General features: G+C 44.3%; 1 pseudogene; it reads left to right on the forward strand.

The window, feature by feature from the left end:
- Positions 1–25,617, forward strand: part of LOC138447963 (aquaporin-5-like) — a 176,122-nt pseudogene that overhangs the window by 59,680 nt on the left and 90,825 nt on the right.

The raw sequence follows: 25,617 nt of genomic DNA on the forward strand, positions 1-25,617 counted from the left end.
AGTAAAAGGTATGCTATAATAAATCCGGCAGGCAGTGTCTTTAACCTCACTGCCTCAGTTAACTGGCACTGGCTGCCCACATTCTCTCGCATAAGTCTGGACACTGTTACTACCAAAACCCATTCAGTGCCCTTGAAGATTAGGCTCACCAATAGCACATTGTACAGCCAAATTATGCCCCATCTCCTTTGTCACTGTGTCTCAACAAAAGCTCAGTTATCTTTCACATTTACCCTTCACTTGGGGTCCACTCACACAAAAATAAAGACATCCATGCATTGACATGCTCTTTTGAACCCAGCTTGCCGCTTGAAAGACAGCTATAATAAGGTGCTGAAAGTCTCAAACAGAGAGCATGCCTCGGAATAGCTGACAGTCATTTGTGTGCCCATGTAGATGACTACCCCGTATTGCATTCCTTACATATATAAATGGACCAATCGGGAATGAAATAAAAGTAAGGATGAGATATACAAGAAACCATCTACAGAGCCAAAGTAATCATAGATGCCTTCTTGCTGGTGCAAGTCCACCAGGAGTGACACAAATATGATATGCAGTTCCGAATGATGTAATCCCCTCAAGATAGAACTTCCAAGCTCTCAAGACCTCCAGATTGCTCAAGGTTCCCTCAGCTGAGGAACCACGAGGTCTCGGCTGAAAGACTGGGAAAACGTCCACTTGATTGCAATACAAGTCAGAAAGGCACAGTTTCAGACGACATCTCATGCCTGTGATAGAGAATGAATGGCTCTTTGGAGGAAAATGCCTCTGCTTATTCTTCTGACTGGTCTTATTGTCCTGGGGAAAGCAGTCTTCCAGGGCAGCAATCCCAGAGCACAGCAAGTCAAAGGATCAGAAAGAGTTGCGGTCATTTTATAAAAAAGGTTTATTGCATGCAGGGCACCATCAGCGCCAGCGTAATTTTGGGTCCCCCGCATGCAATGTTCAACATTTAAAGTGTAATGAAATACTGAAGATGAAACGAGGTAAAATCGCCTTTACTCTTCAGTGTTACTCTCTTCTTTGTAAAAAAAAAAAAATGAATCACTGTCTGCAAATGATGCTTTGCTTCTGGGTTCCTGTGAAATCTGCCTGCTCATTGTAAGCTCCTAACTTGAGTATTCCTTAGGAATTTATTTGTTTTACGCCTGAATGAAAATCTGATTCGGGCATAAAATGTGATGCTCTTCCAAGCTGAAGCAGGAAAGCACAGCAGAGGTGCAAAGATCGCTTTGTGCACCTTCTACACTTTGGAAGGGGGACAAAATGAAGGCATCAAATCACTAGGCCTTGCTTTTATGCCTTCATTTTGCAGTCCGCTCAATTTAAAATTGCTTCCTTTTGATAGCATAAGGGAGCAGGCTCCCTAACAGTAGGATAAGGATGAGCAAGTCTATTGGATAGGCACATCCTTGCCACATTCATTAAAGAAAAAACGTTCTCTGGAATATACAGGTATGCAGCAATAATCAAAAGGTCATGCTTACAGAGGTCTGTGAGCATCTGTACCACCAAAATAAGTGATGAAAGACATGACACTGTGGCTAGTAGCAACCAGAGGGTATGAAGACATTCGCTTTAACATTATTTATGCTAGTGTGCATGTCCAGACCACTGCCCCTCCTAGACAATTTAGATTGCGAAAAATATATTAAAATATGGAAATGATGACGGGACGGTGGTGGGGGCAGGTGAGGTGTGTTTTGGGTGGGGACAATTAATGGGAGTGGGAAATCATGAAGGAGGAAGTTAATCAGAAGTGTTGCAATTTAACTATGTAGGATATAGTGTACATATATTCACAACAGTCATAACGCAAACTAGCACTGAATCTACGAGTAGGCCTTAATCCTCGCAGTCTGTGTTTTCACAGAAGCATGGAACAACAAAGCCTTATCCCTTGCCTCACCATTGCATCCCGATTCCAGGGTGCTGTAAAGAACACACATACGACCCCACATCAGCTAGGCCTTTGAACTAATTAGTTAGGAATGTGTACAGGCAAAGAAGCAAAGGGCTGCGGCCTATTACCAATGTCGTATTTGTGGGATCGAAGGCAGAGGTCTTGGGATGCCAAAAGATAAACCAAGATTTAAGACACTAGCGCCCCCAGAATGATGGTCATCCTGTTTGAACTACCAGATGAGCAGGGAAATGGGCTCTGAATCCTTTGTGAACTGGATTGACTAGTGGGACATTAGGTTCACTCTTTGGGAGATGAACTGATAAAGGGGAAAGCAGAGAATGACAGGATCTATACTTTGTGGCAAAGAGAGCTAAGAATTATACCAATACAGTGGGGAGGATATGATGGGGGCGCAAATGTCTATGGGATTAGAAAAGGGATGCTTTGTTCGCTGAGTTCCCATTGATAACCAGGTGCATGTCACATGTTAGGATCAAAAGTAGGGCGGACCCTATTAACCAATGGCTTTGCAGCATTCCATGGAGGACTAAGACATTACTCACGTTTGGTGAAGATGAGGGAGAAGACAATGGAACCAATGGAGGATGGGCTAAATGTAATCATTAGCATGTATATTTGCGGCAGCCAATGAGGGTGGGGGATTAACACTGTATATCGATGTTGTCATAACTGAAGATTTGAGTTTTTATAACCTGAATCTTGTACAAAAGACGTCAGAGAGCTCCTTGGCAGTGGATTTGTAATGCCCTGTCGCTTTATTCTTTTATATACATAATAAAAGCTTTTGTCTTTCTCAAAAGAGGGTGCACCAAGCCTTTTTCCCTAGTGGGTTCTATTTTTCTTGGTCTGATCGCTGGGAGTTGCCCCACATTTACAAGGGGACTATTTTCTTGCTGCACCCCAGATAGGCTGATTTTCCTCCATAAGTAATCATATGCAAACCTTTTATGATTTAAGCTTTCAAGTTCAGCGATGGAAAATGCAACCCTTCTGTTAAGTAAGAAGGTGCGGCACCTTCTGTAGTGCAATAAACTGCCTTCTGAGATCTGGATGAGATGTGATCTGGTGAGACCTGGTTGCAGTCATAAGAATCAGGAAACAACTGATTGATGACTTTAATTTCAGAGATTTGGGGCTGCTCAAAATGCTCCCATGCCTGGATTTGGGGGTGCCAAACTTTGAAACACACGCAAGTATCAGATTTGGGATGAAGACTCAAATGCAAGTGATTGAGAACCCAAATATTCCAAATGCATTATTGGAAATTGTAAAATTTCCCTGCACGTAGTGGTTACACTTAGTATACTGAGGGCTGTACATTATTCAAGAAGTGGGGATTTGTAGGTGTGAATATATTGAAGCAAACTAATTATGCATACATGTTTTAAAGCAAAGAGCTCTATGTATTGAGCAGTAGGAAGATGGAAGAATGGTATGTAGCCTGTGATCGCTGAGGCTGTATGGTGCACTTAGGGCGCTCTCAGGGTGGATAGAGTGATAGGAGGTGAAGTGTGTATCCATATGTCCCCCGACTGTCGAAGAATAGTTTTGATGACCCGCCTAATGTGCTCCCCTTAAACGCTCATACTAATTGGAGTGGGGAAGAGGCAAATAATGCCTGCTTCTGTGATATGGCTATGCCAGAGGATCTGGGCCATTTTCTATTGATTTATAACTGCTTTAGGGACCTGCAAAAAAAACAGTTGTAACCACATTTCATCCGGAATAATATAAGGCTCTGTGGGGAGGCAATGCAGTACATTATCAGTTGTAATAATGCAGATTGTATTTATAACTTGCACAAATATGTCAGGGTTTCATTAATTCGTCAAACAAGATATATGAAATATTTGGTTTTGTATTTATTTTAAGTAGATTTTATAAATGTATCTACCAGTGGTACGGAATAGTGTTAAAACAAGGATTTATCAAGTGGTGTTGGATGCTAGCTGGAACTGTCTCTGTGGTTATTTTTAATGTGTGCTTTATTTATTGTAAATGGACAAATCGGAATATGATCAAATGTAATTGAAATTGAATTTCCGAAGAGTTCTCAAAGTCAGGGAAAGTAGGTGGAGTGGCATACAGGGTCTATGTCAATTCATTTAGAAGCAGAGCATCTCTTAGAGAATTGCAGCTGAGACCCACAAAGGATGCTTATCTGGGACACAGAGTGCTTTTGTGTGGGTTAAAATAAGTCTATTTGCAGTTGACATCAGGAGAAGAAAATCTAGGTCAATTTGAGTTCCGGCGTCCACCTATTATGAGTGTGGTGAAATATGTAAGCATGCCAGCTGTGACATGCCTCTTTCCAATAATATGTACTGTCAAGCCTTACTCAAAGCAAAACTGTCTACTCCCAAAGCTATGTGGCGAAGTTTGCAGAGAGAAATGGAACAAATTGTTCCCTATTTGTTCAAATAGAACATAGAGCCATACTGCCTGTGAAGACTTTGATTAATATGTTTTGTAACTGAAGGAGGACACATGTCAGATATGGGACGATTGTCTTAAGCTCAATTAAGCTTATGTATGCTTTCAAACCCTGGCAATGGGCTCCGCACCTGAAACCTGAGCAATTTATTGCGACAGAAATAAGTTGATCGGGAGGATGTAATGGAACCACATTCCGAATAGGGCATTCCTGACATCATCTTTGTATGAATCAAATCAATGAGGGCGAGATCTGAATAGACTTGAAATGTAACACACAGGAATGTTCCCCAATGAGAGCCAGAAGTCATAAATAACTTCAACGGAGTAAGATTGTGAGGCCAGCCAGCCATGAGCCCCAGATAGTGAAGTGATGTACAGGCTTTTGAGTGAATGACATTTTGTCGTGAGGAGTGAAGGACTTCTCCTACATAAAATCAAGGACAGCTCATGGGAATTGTTTTTTGGTGTGGCCAGAGGACTTATTATGTGCCATTTATCAAAAAATCGAAGTCAAGTCGACCACTGTGTTGGACACCAATTGAAGACTTAGAAGAGATTAACCTGGAAATGAGGTTCAAATCATCCAGTCATCCATTTAGGCGTAAAGGTGTACACCCTTCCAGTACAGATGTTCAGCCACTAAAAACAAGGAATTTTGTCAAGACTCTTGGAGCAGTGTCGACCCTATTTTAAGACTGAAATATGGAAATACGCATTTTAAAGATTCACTGAACGAATCTAGTCGCAAAGCTGGAAGACTTCCGATATTTGAGCTATAGTTGCAATGTGGAAAGTTGCCATGGTTAAAAACTGAATGAACGTGTAAAGATGCAGAACAGGTCTGAGCCACCTGAGTTTCCTTGAGCTTAAATAATGGCATGATTAGAACCCTTAAACCATGTGATGCTCCATGACAAGCACTACTGCATAGATTTGAAAGAGCCTCATATCTCCAGAGATGATGGAGGGCGATGGTGTCCTGAGCGATGGAATAATCCTGTTTGATCATCTGAAAGATGCAAGGGTCCTGGGTTATCTTGACCCACTGATGCTAATGGGGCGAACCTCTGCCACTATTTTTGGATGAATGCTCCTTGTTGTAAAGGGAACATTGCATCTCAGACTGAAAGTTAAACTTACTTTAGATTTGGAAAGGAACTTGCATTTCCTTGATGCGCTTCTGTTGTTATGGACTTAGCCATCTGACAGGTCTTAAAATCTTTGCAAACTTGCTATGGCTGGTAATCAGTTTTGGTAGGAAGATAGACATTGAAATTAGACTTTACAGCTTCTACCCTACCTTATATGTTGTAGTACCATCTATGGCAGGGACAGATTCGAAAAAGCTGATCAAGTACTTTGTATTGGATGTCTGGTGAAACAGGAATGTCTGCATTTCTCCTCATTGCAAACATTTATTTTTACAGCCCTAGTGTAGTATCTGTCATGCCCTTATTAACCTGCCACTGCTGCAAGGCAGTTTCCTTGACTTCAGAAAGCCACAAAGCAAATTCCTCTGCAATGTCAGAGTGGAGTAAGTACCCAAACCTGTTGGGATTACAGCAGGGTTTCAATATAGTTTTCCCATACCTTTGCAACGATGCCGAGGACTGCAGCTTCAACTACGGCAGATTGTGCTCATACTATGAAAGGGCCATCTTTAATGACTGTGTATTTGAGGTCTAAAGACTTTGGGATGCATCCACTTGTAGCGTTGGAAAATAAGGTTGAAGGTCCATGTTCATTTTGGAATTGGAGCTGAAGCTGGTGTGAGTGTGTTTGGTAATGGAACCTTAATCTGTTCCAGAAAGGAGTCAATAAATCGATCTAACAGCGTTGGTGGCAGAACTATAGCTGTTATCCTCCCTTCACATTTGTCAGTGTTGGGTGTAGCTACTGGCGATGGCAGTGGAGCCGTTCAGGCATTGAAGCGGTGTGCATGAGCTCAGAAGCATGTAGGGAGGAATGGAGCATTGTGTGGTACATAACTCATTGAGCAAATGTGCATCGGTAGGCTACATGTACTTAAGAAATATTATTGTTGGGGAGGTTGTGGTGGGGGAGAATGAGGCGGATGAGGAGAATTAGGGTTTGGGTCAAACAAATAACCTCCCCTCCCCCCGCCCAGAGATGGCAATCCTAAAACAGAAAACTGCAAAGGCAGTATAGCAGTATCATTTATTAGTGTGCTAAAGAGCTAACATGCTGGAGAAGTAAGGTATTATGAGGTGTCAAGATATGGCTCCTTTGGCTCAGATAAGATGATGCTCACACTTCTAAATACCAAGAATTGTTTATAATAAATCAGCACTCAGTCTGCAATGATGTGGTGATGAGTTTTACCAGCAAATGTCGAGAGGATTGTGTGAAATGAATCTAATGAAGGATCTGCTGTCTTCGAACCCGAATAGGGTCAAACAAATAATCTTTGATAATGATTGGAACTGGGTGTGAGAAAACTCATAATTATAAACTTTATGCACAGCAAAACAACTATAATAAAACGGAGGTGTTTTAGCTGAGTATTTGAAAAAATCCCCAAAGGCCAGCTCATACATTTTATGCGGTCTAGGTTGAATCTTGTTTTGACAAGGGACATTTTAAACAATTTAAATGCCAATGCCAATTGATCTGTCCTTCTGTCGCTTTTGTGAGAACCCTGCAGTAATTGAAACACTGAGACCTTTAATTATGGACGGACTCAATTTAATGGAATATCGCATAATGTTTTTTAAATGTTTGTTGCTAAATTGGATATTATTGAATCTGACAGTTTGTGGCAATGGATTGTAAGTGGTTCTTGTCCTTCTTTATCGATAGCGGTTGTGAGGTTTTTAAGCCTGTTGGGAATTTGTTATAGTAATGGAAATGTTATTAGGTTTTATGGGAAGGTTGTATCTTAACATTTGTTGTTAGCTTTATGTGGTATGACTTTTTTTTGGATGCTCTAATTTGGATGTTCTAATTTGTAAAAGTTGATTGTATTAACTACTTAAACATAAGTAAATCAGCAGAGTCAATCTGCAATGAACGGTGTTCAGGCTAGATTGGAGAAAGAACAAAAGACCAGAGAGGAGTATGTATCAAGTGGAGGAGGAGGTGGCAAAGAGGTTTGCCATGTTTGGAGAGCGTGAAGAAGATGTGTTGGGATTAAGGGAGTTCTAACAATTATTTGCAATATGCTTAGAGTTAGTGAGAGAGTGAAGCTAATGTTGGAGGGAAAGCGGGAGAAGATAGCAGTAGGACCTGCAGAAATAGAGAAACAGAGAGAAAGAGAGGAAGAGAGAGAGATAGAGAGGAGAGGAGGGAGAGAAAGGCAGGGCAGGAGGGTGGAGCAAAGCAAAAGCAGGAGTTGGAGCAAAGTGAGGAGAGACAGGAGAGGTAGTGGTACTGTGGGGGGGAATGAGATCAGGAAGGGAAGCAGATAAGATCAGGAGGGAGCTGGGGAGTATAGTGAGGAGAGAGAAAAACAGAGGGCACAAGGAGAGAGTGAGGAAAAGGTAGAGAAATGGTAATCAATGGGAAGGACAACAGGGAAATCAGACCATCCCACTAGGTCACTTAAAAAAATCCTCAGGGTTTTAGATAGAGAAGGCCTACTGAAGGGTTAGCCTAGACCGTGGGGTTCACCTGGTTATAAGGACAATCTGCACTGTCACCGGGCCTGTTTGAGCAGGAAGCCTGGGCTAGATAGGCAGGAGCCCCCTTTAAGGACGAGGGAAAGGATACATGGACCACCCCTAGACTTGCAGCCTCAATTAGCTTATTTTGTACATTTATTTTAATAAAAGTGGACCACCAGGGACTGGTATTGGCAGCTTACACACCAGCACCGAAAGACAATGAAATACTGAGTGAGGTACTGATCCCCGCCCTTACATTGGACAGTCAGCTTGAAGCCCTTTACTAAGTTTGCAGTTTCCTCTAGTACTTGCTACTGACTGGACATTAAGTCCCAACTTTCAAAAAATGTCAAAGCACTGACAGGATTGACATTCTGGAAGCACGTCACGCAGGTTCAGCAGAGGTTAGCCTTAGAAAAATGTCTGCCACAATGGAGGCATCGCCCAAAGTCAGTCATATGTGGCAAGTGCCCAAGGAGGTAGCAGTTATGACAAATACACGTATGTGTGTCCAATTTGAAAAAAAAAAAAGATTAATAAAAAAACACTCCCATGGGACTGTCTTAAAGGGAGGCGACAGAACATAAAGGAAAGGTGACAGCAAGAAAAGCGCGCCTGTTCTATAGGTGGAGAAGAGGAGGAATGTGGTGGTGACTCTCTATACGGAAACCGGAAGTGCCCATAGTCTCATATGTGATCAATGCTTTCAGGTCCTGACTGTGGTGCATGCATTTGCCAGCCAGTTGGGCAGGTGTCAGAGCAGGACAACACTGAACATGTAAAAGGACCTGGCCTTATTAGTTTGTATAGCGCAAGTTGTGTGGGGACCACGACTCTATTTTTGCCAATGGCATCCAGCGTATTGCTGTTAAAAATTACAAAGTGAATATTTTTTTTGTTCCATTAAGGAGCAGCATGTCCTAATGATTTGTCATTCTTCCACATGCTTACGTTATGAACCTGTACAGATGCTATCCGTGTATTGTCACACCCCCTCCATCAACACACACTGCATGGCATCTATTCGTGACTGGTGGGAAGAGACATGCCTGTCTAGTAGTTGACACATTGAAATTGTACATTCTGCTCTCAGGGTTGACTGCTGTGCTCCGATTTAAAAGTGGAGTATTTGAGGAAAGGATTCTTCAGGGGATTACTGCTCATCAGTCATGCCAATCATTCCTGTGCAAGAGGGGTTTATGACTGAGAGGAGAAGAGGTGGAAGGGATGAGGCTGAAGGAGGTGAAGGTAGATTGATGGGCAAGAACATGGGGCGGATGAACAGAGTGAGACAAAAGTGAAGGAGAAGAAGGGGGATAAGATGAAATGAAATACCACGGAGCCCGGAGATGAGGCGGAAGGGGGGGTCAGAGCAGGAATATTAAAAGAGAAGGCGATAGAAGAGGGTGCAGGAACATCTGGGGAAGAGCAGTTGGAGGGCAAAGCTGAAGATACTGAGGGAGAAGGAGATAATGCAGAAGGGTTTTAGGGGTAAGGCCTTGGAGGGGCTGTTGGCATGGTGGGGACTAGCAGTTGCTGCGTGTCTGGTGCTTTCTCTTGTGCAGTGTATGTCTAACAATGTTTTATCATCCGTTGCAGCTGAGTGGCAGCATAACTCCCGGACAAGGCGTCGGCATTGAGATTATACTCACCTTCCAGCTGGTTCTCTGCATTTTCGCCTCAACAGACGATCGCCGATCAGACAGTGTCGGGTCTGCGGCTTTGTCCATTGGCTTCTCTGTTACTCTTGGACATCTGGTTGGGGTATGTGTCTTTTTGTCCTTAACTTTACTAACGCAGTTCCTGCAGTCGAAATAGACAGAGCTAGTATTACATTTGCATGTTTGCTTTTTCAATGCCAACATGCCCTAACATCAACTTACCTGGCTTGCAGGAAGTAGCACAGGTAGCTTTTGTTTTCAGAGGGCAGATGGTTTCTGAGGGGACACCAGGATTCTAAATGAATCATGTTCCATCATGGCGGGTATTTTCAGTGGTGGGGCCTAAATAGTTACCTCAAATTGGTGAGAGTGTCTGAGTCTAGTTAAACACAACTAGGGGCTTTCAGGGGAGTCAAGAAAATTTCTCAAATAATGTGATGAAATGAAGCATTTTACAAAGCAAATTTTGAGAATAACCAGGTCAAATCCATATAGTTTAAAATGGGTTACTTAGGGGAACAATTAAATGCCATGCTGCCAACAGTACATGGGAGCAGTTAACAATGTGGCTGTGGCCACAATCTATCTATGCCAGTAATGATTACTTTCAATGACTTATATATGGCTGTGTCCACAATAAATCAATATCAGTAATGGTCACTGTAAATCATTGTTATGTTGCCACTAGTAACAATCACTGCAAATCACTTGCATGTGGCTGCAGCCAATATCTATCCAAGCTAACAATATTGGTCACTGTAAATCACTTGCATGTGGTTTCAGCCAGAATCTATCTAAGCGAACAATATTGGTCACTGTAAATCACTTGCATGTGGTTGCAACCAATATCTATCCAAGCAAACAATATTGGTCACTGTAAATCACTTGCATGTGGTTGCAGCCGGAATCTATCTAAGCAAACAATATTGGCCACTGTAAATCACTGCATGTGGTTGCAGCTATAAACTGTCTACGTCCGTAATAAGTGTCCCAGGAAATCACAAGCATGTGGCTGTTACCTCTATCTGTCAATGCTACTAATAATGGTCACTGTAAATTCCTTTCACATGGCTGAGGCCCACATGTGTCTATGCCAGTAATAATGGCCCCTGTACCTCACTTTCTGAGCCTGAGACCACAATTGAAATCAGCATTGCTACAGCCCTCGCCATCAATCACATGCATACATTGCATTCAAGCTGACATTCATCATAACCAGGCACCAGCAGACTCAATCAGAAACACACACACACACACACACACACACACCCACACTCTGCTACTAACAAACACATTCAAAAAGCTAAAGACTCACTCGACTCGTGCACACACACAAACAGCATGCGTTCCATAGGGAAAAAGCATGCGCACACGGATGTATTACAACACTTTCCTTTATTGTCTTCTGCTCTTCAGTGAATCTTCTTGGCGAGATAAGGGAGAGGGCACGGGGCGCAAATGATTCCAGGTAGCACTGGCACATCCCTCAGAAGGACTAGAACATACAGGGTGCACTGGTAGAGGTGTATTTAAGGCAAGGCAAAAGGGTATTGTGCTCTGGGCCCTCACCTAAGGGGACCCACATGGCTGTCAGCTTCAAAGAAGTCAGTGCCCATTATTTACAAAAAATGGCAGGATGATTCTGGTGCTCTGCTAAAGCTCTAAACCTGCTGCCATAATTTAACCCTGTAAAGTTTTCTGCATACACACTGGCCCAGATTCTCAGACCTTTTATTGGCACAAGTGATCAAATGCGCTAACGCAGGTCATCATTTTCACCAAAAGAACTTGCACCCAAATCCAAAAAGGGCATCTGAATGTGTGCAAGTTAGATGCTCACAATAAGATGCCCTTTTTCACTCCCTTTAAGCATTTGGGCAAATAAGGGGGCATTTTGGCACATTCCAAAGCACATCCATAATCCACAAATGGGTTGCTCTTTCAAATGTACACATATAAACAATTTTCCATTGTGACTGCTTGGAATAGGCGCAGGGGAATGCCCCATGCAAGATAGGGCCATTTCTAAACCGTTCATGCATTTTCTATGAGTTGGAGAGCAGCAGTGTTTATTGTTTACTGCATTTCACAGTCACAAGAGGGACTGTCACCCTGAAAGACTCTCTAAGCCCCCACGTGGGCCATGGGAGCCTGTAACACATTCGTGTCCGGATGTATTTAAGGGGCCTGGTTAGCAAATCGTTGTGCTACTGCTCAGCCACCCTTGAAGTGCACAGGTCACCTTTGAAAATAAGATGACTTGCACATTTCGGAATGATCGCAAATGAAAAAAGTACATTCCTCTGAATTGTTTTCGTTTGCACTTAATTTGAGAATCTGCCCCAGTTTGTCAGTTCACTATAACATCACTCCTGTAGCATTCTCACCCGTATGACTGGAATATATTGATCAGGGGCGTTGCTAGGGGAGGGTTAAGGGGGCTATAGCCCCTGATCTTTTGGTTGTAGCCCCGGATAGAATCTCAGGAGCTACAGCCAAAAGACTAGCTAGCCCCCAGTCCCAACAGTTCCGACATCAGCTTAGCCCCAGGTCTTTTCCAGACCTAGCAACTCCCCTGATATTGATCATGTGCAATCCTGAAAGTTGAAATGCACCTTGAATGCCACCATTTTTCACCAAGATAGCTAAAAGTGGAAACCCTCATTACAGAGACTGTCGTTCATAGGCTAGATCACAGTACCAAATTACAGCAAGGTAGACTCAGCCTTTCCATTGTCTTAGGTTGACAAACTTGCATGCAGACATACTTTTGTGATAGTAACGCTGCGCTACAAAACAATGTAGCTCATTAGACAGATCCAGATATAAAATGTAACAGCATCACTAGGATCCCGGTCTAGCTCTTGATTCCTCTAAATGAGGGTTGTAAAAACTAGCAGTCACCCCAATAAAGAGTATACGTGTTACCTGGGAAAGGTGATTAGGTAGTCAAATTCAAAAGTGTGGAACCCAAGGGTTGAGGCCAATATCCTGGCCTTGCCAGCAGACAACACAGTGATCATGGACACATCCTCTCATCTTACTGTATAGTAGTACACTGCTGTCTTCCATGAGAAGGCTTGTCTTCTCACATACTGGTGCCATTGTTTATCCCATTGCCTGATCTTTCTTATGGCCATTTGAGTAAAGGGATCATATACAGTAGTGAGCTGATGTGATGTCACCCGCCTATGGCAAGAATATGTTCAGATGTGCTTATTTATCACAATAAATTGGATCCTTTCATGTACAATTTCAAAGGTAATTTCAAAGGTATTTCTGCACATCATGAAAAATAGTAAACAAGTCTGTGTGTTGGGTGTATTTTAAGCTTTAAAATGCAATAGACAACTCTAGATCAAATCCTTTAAGCTCACACCACTTTATGTTCTGGTGCTTGTATACTTACCTTGATGATGGAGAACATGAAGCTGGCATCATTCGCCTATTGCATAACACACATTTATAAAGTTTGGTTTTAAGATATTGTCAAGTCAGATTATCATGTGAGTTGTGTACTTTACAAGTCAGTTCTACAACCCAAGATATTAATTAGGTCATTATACTCTAACATTGAGAAATAATTGTACCGTGCTCTATGATAAGAACTGGGAAACAATGTGTCAAGTGAAGAAATTGCAGATTGGCTCAAATCCCAGCTTCACCTTACCAATATTTGTGATCCTGGACAATTCATGTAATCTTGTGGTGTCTAACCTGTCAAAATTGCGATTCCTTAAACATGTCAAGTTTTCAGCCCCGACAAGTGATTTAGTTCTAAGGATATGCTTTCAAAACTGTCTGATTCATGTTTTAACCAGCTATACTGTAGCATCACATATAATAAAGGTGGCCATGATGTATTTCACACCACACAGCCATTCGTTGTTTCACTGCTAATTTGAGTCCTATTCCTATGCTAGTGTTTGTGTACATTTTCCATATGGCTACTGATGTGTCCTCGCTCTAAAACGACACCCTTCTTGTGGCACCAACTAGAAGCTGAAACTATTGCATTGGAGTACAGCAAGGACGGATACAGGATGTGAGGAGGGTTACAGAGACTGAGGGTGTTGTTTGGTTATTTACCCATCCCTTAACTGCCTTTGGCCATGCAAGGTCCTATAGCCATTCCCACCCAATATCTTCTCCTCCCTGCCCAAAACACATCCTACTAGGATCTATTTAAGTTAGCTTCATCAAGATGTAACATCAAACCTTCACCTTTCAGTGTTCTTTCTAAACATTCTTGTAAGAGTTAATGAGTTAATTCAGTTGTAAATGGGTTAATGATGCACTAAATATGTATTATCAAGTGTGCCTTCAGACAGTTGATTTATGATATACAAGCAGTATGCATGCCCTTGCATTGAAGGCATGTTAAAAGCATGCATTGGCAAAATCAAAGGTTTTGGCTTGTATGTAGTTATTAGATAGCCATTTTCCAGTAAAAACTCTTCCTTAACCTTGCATCTTTCCTCCCTAAGCATCCTTCAGCTAATCCGGAACAGGGCTGCAAGGCTTATCCTTGGCCTCAAGCCCAGGGACTGCATCTCTCCAGCTCTACAATCTCTCCACTGGCTCCCAGTGGTTGCAAGGATCAAATTCAAGACCCTCTGCCTCAGTCACAAGGCTTTCTGGGGCCTGGCACCATGCTATCTGAAGCTTTTTCACATTAAACGTTCTCCTTCCAGATCCCTTTGATCTTCCATCTCCAACTCTCTCCTGATCAAACGTTTTTCCAAGCAGAGAACTGGCGGCAGATCGCTCTCTTTGGCTGCTCCCTCCTCTGAAACATCCTCCCTCCTTCTCTCCACCTTGAACCAGACCACCTCAAGTTCCACAAACCACTCAAGACCTTCCTTTACTCCACCTCCCTCCCTTGTTTATCCACCCCACTTCCTCTGAGACTGGCGGCCTAGTCCCTCCTGCACCCAACCGGTCCAGGCCATCTACCTAGTCACCACCAGCACCACCCCTTACACTGACCACTGGGCCCATAACTGACTGCCGGGCTGCAGACATCTGCCACCTTGCATCAGCCCAGCCCTTGCACATACCTCCCCAACAGCAGACATCCCCCTTTCCCCTTAGGATGTCTCTGCCCTTGCACTTAACGGGGTGCCTCCCCCACATGCACCACTGGCATTTCCCCTCCCCCCCGGGGACCCCGCCAGCACTTATCCCAACCAACCAACCCCTCTTCTCCTTCACTGCACTTGCACATTACAAATGTCACAAGGCCTAGTAGGACTGTTTCTAGTTTTATTATGTATGCATTGTCATTATTAATGTTTTCTCAATTGTTCCCTTGTTCCCTTCCCTTTTCCCCTTTTCCTTGTTGCGGTCTGTTGGCTTTGTAAAGATTCTGGTGTTTAGTTCATGGTTTTCTTGGTATATTTCTACATCCAAAAATGTAATGCTGGTTGCTCTGTACTGTGTAGAGAATTTGATGCATGGGTGCATGTTATTCATCATTTGAAAGAAATTGTGGAGTTCATTTAATGGTCCTGTCCAAATCCCAAAGATGTCATGTATATACCTAACATAAATTGCCAGATGTTGTATCCATCTTGCTGAATTCAATATGTGATATGTTTCAAGGCAGAGCATGTAGGTGTTAACATAGCTGGGTGCCATCCCCATCCCATTCTCGTACCCAAGACCTGTAAATAGAACGTTTCATCAAATTTGAAAACTTTATTCAAGAGTTTCACTTTTAATAGGGATAGGAGGAAGATCATATCGGCTGTACAAGTCTCAGAAGTCAAATAGGTGTAAAATGGCTCACTCAGCCTCCAAACTTCAACAAACCAAAACCCAAACAATCATAAAGGTAAAACAGGGACGGTTAAGAGATATACCTTCTTCGCCTTTTGTGGCAACATGGGCCGAGGCAAGTCTATGCTCTTAAGAGGGGTGCACATGTTCCAGTGACCCAAGCAACAGAGTAACGCAGTCCAAAATAAACGGAATGTCCAATCAAGGTCCCATAAAAAATATATTAACTTCAAGTAAATACACCATCTGCAATAGAACAAAATAGAAGTACTGTCCAAAAACCCACCCCTGCGAAAGAAAGAGAGGGAGAAACAGGCTGGAGAAAGTAGACCTCTGAATGTGGGTACAGTGGTAATAGGCAAGTACCAAGCACGAAAGGATATGGCTTAGGTCAAAGATGCTGAGGTGACCTAACCAGTCTCTAGGGTCTCAGTGGACAGAGGGGGATGTTTGTGGCCAACAGTATCTGTTTTGATTCTTGGTGGGTCAACAGATATCGTACCAGTGTCAAACGTTGATACAAGCGGATCAGGCTCAGTTGGGGTATGTTGGATCGTGTGGTCCCAAGCAGCCAGCTGGCATCGAGTAGGGGGAATGGGGTCACTCTGTGCAGGTGAAGGCGGTTCTCAGTGATGCAGGTTGGGGTGGTCCCAGGACCTCTTCACAGTTGGACCCGGCTGAGTCGGGCTATTACCCACTGTGTGGGGTCGATGCGTGATGCTCCAGCAGTTTGAGTCGGGAGGCAATGGTCATCGAAGTGGTGAGCCTTGGGGCATTGATGTGCAAGTCACTGAGGCGGCCATTCAAGGGCTAGTCGGATCGAGCCATGGCTGTAACACCTGGTCAGATTCGGCCTGTGACTCACCAGTAATATGAACCGGGTCCTGATGTCGAGCAGTTGCTAGAGCTATCAGGTGACAGGCTCAGTTAGAGCATGAAGCAGTGTCAAGCTTTGTTTGCAGTGCAACCAATAGTTCGAATTGTTGTAGGACCACAAATGTTAGTGCCAGCATCTTCCATCTTTTTCAAAGTGCGGTGAACACGGAGTGACTGGTTCGGTGCAGCGGAGCAGGGAACATCAGCTGGTCTGGTCTCTGGATGATGTGAGACCCACTCAGAGGGACTCAAGGACAAGATAGTTCTGCTCAGGGTCTTCTCTCCCAGGTTTAAGAGCTGCAGTGCAGAGTGGTGGGTCCTGGGGTTCACCCCCAATGTGCCATGGGAGTAGGTAGGGGGCCGATCTTTCTTCTGCTTTGGATTGCTCCTTCTTCACCTCAGGCTGGGGTCTTTGGAGAGTGCAACTTTCCCAAAGGAAGTCCAGTGACTTCTCACCAGGTGCTTCAGAGCTAATATTTGGAGTGCCTGGAGAAAATCTGGAGAAGGGATTGTAGACCCCTTTTAAGGACCAAGTCCCCAGTAGATTGGAATAAAGCTAGCCTGCCTTAGTGTTCCAATGCTTGCTCTTGAACAGAGTGAGCATTTCCCTTCTGATGCCATGCCCATGGTGCTCCAGGGGAATTGGAGGGGACAGCAAAGAGAAAAAGAGACAGAAAACAACATGCTGAAAGTCTTCTCTTCTTCCATTGACCCGAGCACTCCTGCCTACTCTAATCCTGCACCTTACATTCTCCTAAGAACAAAGGCCTTTAGAGATGCAGCACCCTGGTGTGAGGCTATTTCTTCAGAATGGGTGTGCTCCTTTGATGCCTGGGCCCAGGACAGCTGCTGCTGTGCATATGTTTCTGACGGAGAGTGTTACCTGCCCTCACAAACATGAGGCCCAGTCCTCTGGGTTCCTGTCCTGCCATTTGGCAGTCTCCACTCGACAGAACAGAATGTACCTCACCTACCCCAGCAGAGCTGACTCACAGGAGCTGACACATTTGTGATATTAATTGGAGTGTGAAGGCCATGATCATAGGTAGTGCCATGCACTATGTCAAACTTCAGGTATAGCTTTATGTTAAGATTTTACCCTGCCATCAGCATGGGTTACTTATGATCATTTCAGTTTTGGCCCGGGGGGCATATCTTAAATGCCGCCCCTGTGCTGCAGAGACTTGGCTGTCGCTGCATTTGTCAAGTGAATATCTTGTGACCTTGGAACCTGCTCTATACCATGGTTGGAGCAGACACTGCGGATCAGGCTACTGAAGCAGCAGTGCTCAAGCACACTATGGGTTTTGGCATGGAGTTGACGGAAAAGAGGTATCTGGTTAGCGGATTACCCTTTAGAGATGGAATAACCTGCATCATTTTATTCATTAATAACACGTTTAAAAAGCCAGTGCTTTGCACCCTTGTCAAATTGCATTTCCTCCCAATGGCCAGGTGGTATCATTATAATAGTGTGTGGCAAATGCCTATCTCATGCCTACACAAAAGCCCAAACTGTTGGTTTTCCCAAAGCCCGTTAAAATCTATTCTGCATCCTTGTTATGGCCTGCTAATGTTACCCATAAAATGCCACTTGCTTATTAAGGTGACTGGAAGGAAGTACCCACCAATATTTTGATTGTTGTGGGGCAGAATATCAAGCGATGGGTTTTGATCACATTAGTGGGGGTAGAATGACCAGCAATTCTTGATTCCTTCATTATCTTGGTTCGGGAGGAGCCCCAAAGGCATCTCTGCCCTGGGCCCCAGAGTTCCTCAATATGGCCCTGCTCCTGTGGGCAAATTTGTATGCCAAATTCCAATGGTGGCAAGAGTCCCCATGACCAATTAGTGGAAGCAGGTTGATTTCCCTCCAAAAGACATGGGGCCTCATCATGAGTTGGGCTGTATTCCCGGCTGTAATACTGCCGCCTGTAATAGCCCTAACACCGACCGGTCCGGTGGTATTACCACCGGATCACGGGTTGGGCCTTAATGGTAAATCCCCATTCCTGATTGGGTCCATTGGATCCAATGGGGAATTTTCGGTGCTAATACTGCGGCCTAATACAGCCAGCTGTAATACTGCCGAAAACAGGGATTTTCACCTCCAGAAAAAAGCTGGAGGTGAAACAGCCGATTTAGCGCCCAACTCGTGATAGGGCCAGCCCTTAAATGTGGCGGTAATACTGTTACCACCGCATTTAAGGGCTACAGCCCAACTCGTGATGAGGCCCATAGTATGATAAAGGCTCGGTTACCAGTTGACCATGATAAACTCAACTACTCAATACAGAATATGTTTGACACATGATTCGAGATATGATGTCTAGTGCCGTTGATCAACCTAGTTAGTGAGCAACCTGAATGCACGTGTGCACGTAGCACTGCACACTGCCGCATTCATGCCATTAACATTTTTTATATATATATATTAATCTGAGCGCCAGCCCTGCGCTAGGCAGGGACGGGGGCAAACTGGGCACAGAGGAGGGGACACATGGGAGGAACCCACCTGGCTAGGCCACTGTGTCTAGGATGATGATATATTTACCAAAATGCACACTTAAATGCATTGACCACCTGCACCTCAAACCCCCCACCAGCCGACAGCCGCATTTCCAAAGCTCTCAGAGGCTTCTCTTGTCTGGTCGCAATCACTTGCAACTGTCTTCCCCTTTAGCTCCACTTAAAAGGCTGTCCTATAGAAGCAAACTTCAGAACGTTCTTATTTAATGCGTCACTGTAGTAACATTACAACCCGTGTAAAACAGGCACTATGGGAGAGGGATACTGGTACCTGTCACATGCAACGATTGGTTTCAGTCAATTTTTCTCAGAATTCAACCAGAGAATTCGACTCATTCAAGCAGACTTTGTTTGGTGTTCTAATTTCACTAAAAGACGCTCAACGGCCCTCATTACAAGTTATGCCGGTAGCCGCATCCGTGTCCTCGGAATGAAGACTTACCGGACCATTCCGAGTCCGGATGGCCCGGTAATTCCTCACTCGAGGACACGGACACGGTTCATCCCCATTCCCATTCAGCCCTATTATCCCCATAGTCATAACTAATACTGCTAAAACCTGTTCGACCTATATAGCATTTCTGCTGGTTACAGGTCCTTGAAACATTCGAGCTTTTTCAGCGATTCGGCTGAAAAGGGTCAAGGATGCCATAGAGGAGGCCAGACAGCCAATCATGACAGGTCTTGTTTTTTTTTCTACTTGGCTCTTGGTGCATGACATACAAAAACCGTTTCCCAAATATGTGCATGTACAATAGAAACAGAAAAGGGTATTCTTTTTATATTTTCTGTTTAGAATGTTTTTCTTCTAGCACAGGTGCCCGACAGCAAAAGAAATACAAAAAGGATGTTTGTCCCTTTTCTACCAAGGGCAACACCATACATAAAAGCAAACAAATGTCCAGATCCGTTCCGTGCACCGATTAGCAACCCACAGGGGACACAAGAAAGGATGGGGAATGAAAGGGGAAAATAGAAGCGACGTTTTGGATGGTTCCTTCGCTCAGTGGGTTACCAGCAAATATTCATGGATCGCCCGATTGTCTTCACTTGGTGGATGCGTCCATCACCCCTCATTATAAAGGCATCCTTTCTTGAGTCCTACACAGCATTCTGCAAAATACTGTGCAACTCCTCCCACTCACAACACATTGTAGTATATTTTATTTCACTTAATGATACGTAATCGCCACAGCGCACAAATGACTTATTTATTTATTTATTTATTTATTTGTTTACTGTTTTTATTATTATTATTATTTATGTGTTTATTTATTTATGTATAAAGCTCTGCGAAGAGCCCAAAGGTATAAGGGCGCTTACCCCAATTAAGGGTACAAACACAAAACATAATCACAGACAGAGCTATATAGAAATAAAGGGGCGGAGAAGAATCAGTTAAAAACCATGGAATCTAACAAAGGCCAGGTGTCAGATGAAAAGGTGTGTTTTCAAGTTAGGCTTAAAGATCTCTCGCGATTCGATGCTTCTAAGATCCGGGGGCAAAGCTTGCGCCCTAGGCGCAACGTCAAAGCATGCACCTCTCCCTACTATAGTTAGTTTTGTTCTTGGGACCGTGAACAGGTTAGTATCATTGGATGTTAAAACCACTTTATGGGTTTTTTGGCCAGACTTTCTGCGAAGTATTCAGGGAAATTGCCTTAGAGACAGAGTTATCGTAAGCAGGCGATGCGAGATTCTGGCTTCCATATACGGCAAATGGAGATTTCTTCTGGCTTGGAAGGCATGTTCTCTCCTTGTTAGCCATTCTACCACTCTCACCACGCTGTTCAGGATCTCCTGAAACTTTGAAAAATCGCTCTTATTAATGTCAGCCAGGTGACTACTACAATAATCCATTTTTGTACTGATGATAGCCTGCGCCATTTGTATTGGACAGGAATGGCCGAATCTGTGTCAGTAGTTCGATATAATAGGTTGACGTGTAGACCATGTTATTGCCCTGAGGTTGCATACTCATTTCTTGGTCCAGGTAGACAGCCATGGCCTCATTATGAGGACAGCGGTAAGCCATCGGTGCTATCAGCAGGTTGCTGCCATCCGTGTAACACTGAATCTGCCGCCTGATATCCCGGTGCCAACGGGACCCTACAAGTCCTATAGGACTCCATGGCAATAGGTTCACAGAAGCACTGGCACCATTGTGAACAGTGCCGGTGCTTCCGTGACAAATCTGCCTTCCTGAGCCATTGCGCCCAGCAGGTCAGACCTACCCAGTGCACTGGCCCCAGAAGGCACAGTTGTAGTGTGTCAGTCTGGAAAGGGTGCCAGTACAGTGCGACCAGAACCCTTATTTCGGGACTGCAATACTTAGAATGAGGCCCCTAGTGTCTTAAACTTAGCTTGTGTGTCGAACCTGCAACCCGCAATCATGAAATGTTGATATTCAGGACTCAGGCTTACCATCCACACCTGGATCAATGAGTAGATTCTATTGATATTCTGCGAGTCCTCTTCATATACTACAAGCAAGGGATCATCTGCTTAGTTTGTAAACTTAGTTCCCTTGTCCTCCAGCAGGTGACATAGTGGTAGGGTAAAGATGTTATAGAGTGATGGAGAAAGGCAGGCTCCGGCCACCTTCTGAAGTCTATCCGTCAGCAGGGCATGGTCCACCAGATCGAACGCGGCAGACAGATCTAATAACATAATTGATTCCAACGGCCCCTATTAAAAGATTGCAAGATATTTGACTTCACATCCAACAAGGCTGTGTCCATCCCATGGGCTGGCCTGAAGTCCGACTGCCACTTACTCAGAACGTTATTACTCTCCAAGTGACCCAAAACTTGCAGATATTCCACACTGTCGGGCATTTTGAACAAGAATTGCATATTCGTGATTGGCCAGTATTTAACCAGAAGTAGCGGGTCAAAGCCTATTTTCTTTAGTAGGTTGACACATTGTGTGATGGCGGTAATCAATGAAGGAAGATATGCCTTTACTGTAATAGCAGGACATATGTCTCCTCCACAGATAGTAGGCTTCAGCTTCGTAATGATAGCAGCCATCTCCACTTAGGTTACTCCCGGGGACCTTTTTTTTCTGGAACTCCTTCTGTCCCATCCCCTGTGTTTAACAGACTTTCCTTTTGATGCCTTTCCTTAATTCTGTGAAGTTTACTGAGCATGGCCTCTTGAATCGGGACGCACCAGGCGCTGTCCTTAAGGACCCCTGCCGTTCTTTTAAAACATGGGTTCTCCAGATCCTTTAGCATTTTAAACAATTCCTGTGACTCGTGTTCAGCATTGGTCATCCTGGTGTTAAACATGGATTTTTTGGCATCCATGATTGCTATTTTATATATCTTGGCTGGTTTTTGGTAGGCTTCCTTATCTCCTAATGCTTTTGATTTGAACCAGGTATTAAAAAGTTTCATTTTATTTGTATTCAAACTCTGCAATTCCGGGGAGTAGCATGTGTCGCCTTTTTTTCCAGCACTAGTCTCGTCTTGGATGGAGCATTGGCATTGACCACTTCAGATACCACATCCTGATACATAAGGGCTACATCGTTAGCTGATTTGGCCTTTGTAATGTTCAAAGCTAGAGACGATATAAAGGCCTCCATAGCCAGAGGAGTATGTTTCCTAAGATTTCTAGACGTTATCGTTGTTCTAGTTGTTTTAGACATACTCAGTTGCTTGGACAGTGTTACGTCAAAATAGACAAAGTAGGGGTCTTACCAAGGGAAAAGGGATACATTTGGTTCAGTAATAGGTGTGTTAAATGTTCGGACCCAATCTGATATATTACCTTTATTATGGGTAGCTTTATGTATCTGCTGATTAAAACCCTATTCATTAAGGAATGAACCAAATGTCATGGTGGCTTGATCTGAGGCATACAATAGCCACATATTAAAGCCACCCATAAGAGTGAACTTCGAGGTGGGTTTAAGTAGCGCGAGTAATATGTTGGTCAATTGATCTAATAATTCCTGCCTCTGTGCAAGGTGATCTGTATAGCATTATAAGGTTGTGTGTGGTGTTTGCTCTGATGCTTTGGCTTTGATCTCGCAGCACTCCAGGCCGGATATTTCCACTTCCCAGACCTATATGTCCGACCTACAAATAATTGCTACTCCCCCTCCTTTCCCATTCAATCTGTCTGCCTGGAATAGACAACACCATAAGGGACTTGCCAATGCGAGCAGTGGACCAGCCGCTTTATGCAGCCTGGTCTCTGTCAGGATGCTTATGTCAATATTATTTGAGGTGACATAATCCGCTAATTCAAGCCCATGTTTCAACAATGATCTGGTATTTAAAAGCATAAGCTTGTGCTGTTGCATATTGAAACTTCTTAATTGACCATTTTTACTTAGTCCGGTTTCCATAGCTTCCTGTGATGCTGTGTGTACCTCCCCGGTCGCCTGTGATGCTGTGTGCATTCCTCCTCGTCGCCTGTGATGCTGTGTGTACCCACACAGCCCCCCTAATCGCCTGTGATGCTGTGTGTACCCACCTGGTAGCCTGTGATGCTGTGTGCACCCCCACCCCTTCCTGGTCGCCTGCGATGCTGTGTGTACATACACCCCCTCCCGGTCGCCTGTAATGCTATGTGGTCCCCGACACTCCCCGATCACCTGTGATGCTGTGTGTACCCCCCCCGGTCGCCCGTGATGCTCTGTGCACACCCACTGGTCGCCTGTGATGCTGTGTGTAACCCCACACGCCCCCTAATTGTCTGTGATGTTGTGTGTACCCCCTCGGTCACCTGTGATGCTGTGTGCACCCCCACCCCTGGTCACCTGTGATGCTGTGTGTACCCCACACCCTGGTTGCCTGTGTGCACCCCCACTCCCTACCCTGGTCACCTGGGATGCTGTGTGTACCCCCACAATCGCCTGTGATGCTGTGTGTGGCCCTACTTTGCAAATTGTTAGACTTTCGCATTTGTGTGCTGCTGCTGCCCTGCAACATGGGGTAGGCACCATTGCCCATTGTTTTAACTTTTGCATTTGTGTGCTGCTGCCGCCCTGCAACATGGGGTAGGCACCATGTAATTGACCATTGTTTTGACATTCGCATTTGTGTGCTGCTGCGCCTTGCAATATGGGGTAGACACCATGTATTTGCCCTTTGATTGACTTTCGCATTTGTGTGATGCTGCTGCCCTGCAACATGGGGTAGGCACCATGTAATTGCCCATTGTTTTGACTTTTGCATTTGTGTGCTGCTGCCACCCTGCAATATGGGGTAGGCACCATGTATTTGCCCATTGATTGACTTTCGCATTTGTGTGCTGCTGCCGCCCTGAATCATGGGGTAGGCACCATATATTTGCCCATTGTTTAACTTTCGCATTTGTGTGCTGCTGCCGCCTCCCAGTTGGGGTAGGCCCCATGTATTTGCCCATTGATTGACGTTCGCATATGCGTGCTGTTGCCGCCTGCAACATGGGGTAGGCACCATTTATTTGCCCATTGCTGGACCTATGCACCTGTGTGCTACTGCCACCCTGTTACATGGGGTAAACACCATGTATTTGCCCACTGACTTGACTTTGCATCTGTGTGTTGCTGCCACCCTGCAACATGGGGTAGGCACCATGCATTTGCATTCTGATTTGAGTTGGCTTCTGTTAGTTCCTGCCGCCCGGCAGCATGGGGTAGGCACCATGTATTTGCCTTCTGATTTGAGTTGGCATCTGTTTGTTCCTGCCACCCTGAAACATGGGGTAGGCACCGTGTATTTGCCCACTGATTTTACTTTGCATCTGTGTGCGGCCACCCAGCAACATGGGGTCAGGCCTAATGGATGTGATCACCATGTACTTCTCTTTTGCACTTGGTGCATGATGTATCACCTTGTACGCTTCCTTTTCTGTAAAGTGAAGCACTTACGTTAACCGTATTCTTAAGTTAAAAGCTCCTAGATACCTCTGTGTTTTGTGTGCTGTATAAGTGTCAAATAAATAAAATAGTTTGATATCCCATGTCTGCCTCTCTGACCAGCATGTTACAACTGTTAGTGTCTCCATGCTGGCCGCCTACAGGCAGAGCCTCATTTATTACCATGTGTGAAGGCATCATGAAGGAAGACACAGACAACAGACTTAAAGTTCAAACAAAAGATATTTACTAACTTAAATATCAGGATGGTAGAAGGCCTAACTTGCCCTATGAAAGGTTGGATTTACCTACTTGAACGAAACTAAGGAAAGTCTAAGTCAAAGAGTTCAACTTAACAGTCTGTCTGTGACCAAAGCCTAATGTTGCCCTCACAACTAAAGCTAACCATTGTGTAGGGATGTCAATAACAAAAGAAATGGTGCTCAACCCAAAGTTCTGAGCTTCTTACATCTCCAAGTTCTCTTGCAGCTCCCATTCCCCAAATGAAAGAAAGTTCCACAAAAGTCTCAAGATTACCTTTCTCACATTCATGGCAGTACAGTTTCAAGCAACACAGTTCAAAAGCAAAAAGGTCTTGAGGCTCCCATCTCAAGACGGCACGCGCAGTTCCTCAAATATTGGGGTTCCCTTCCCCAAGACTTTAACTCTGCCACTTATACGTGTTTCAACCTGACACTTCTTCTGGTTTGTCTCACCAGTTCACTTACAACGCTTCTCCCTGGTTTAGTTTCACAATGTCTTTGGTTTTCCTTATTCAGGGCTCACTGGTCTAGGCGCAGCTGTCAGATCTATTTAGGCAGAAGTACTGAGGAAGCGGATGAGAAGGAGGGAAATCTGTTTTATCTGGCAGCTTCCACTATACTGGAGTTTGGAGAGGGACCGCTCCTTAAGAATAAAGGTTACA

The sequence above is a fragment of the Ambystoma mexicanum genome, chromosome 3q (genome assembly GCF_040938575.1).
Source record: "Ambystoma mexicanum isolate Mex_15411 chromosome 3q, UKY_AmexF1_1, whole genome shotgun sequence".
In the NCBI taxonomy this organism is placed as follows: domain Eukaryota; kingdom Metazoa; phylum Chordata; class Amphibia; order Caudata; family Ambystomatidae; genus Ambystoma; species Ambystoma mexicanum.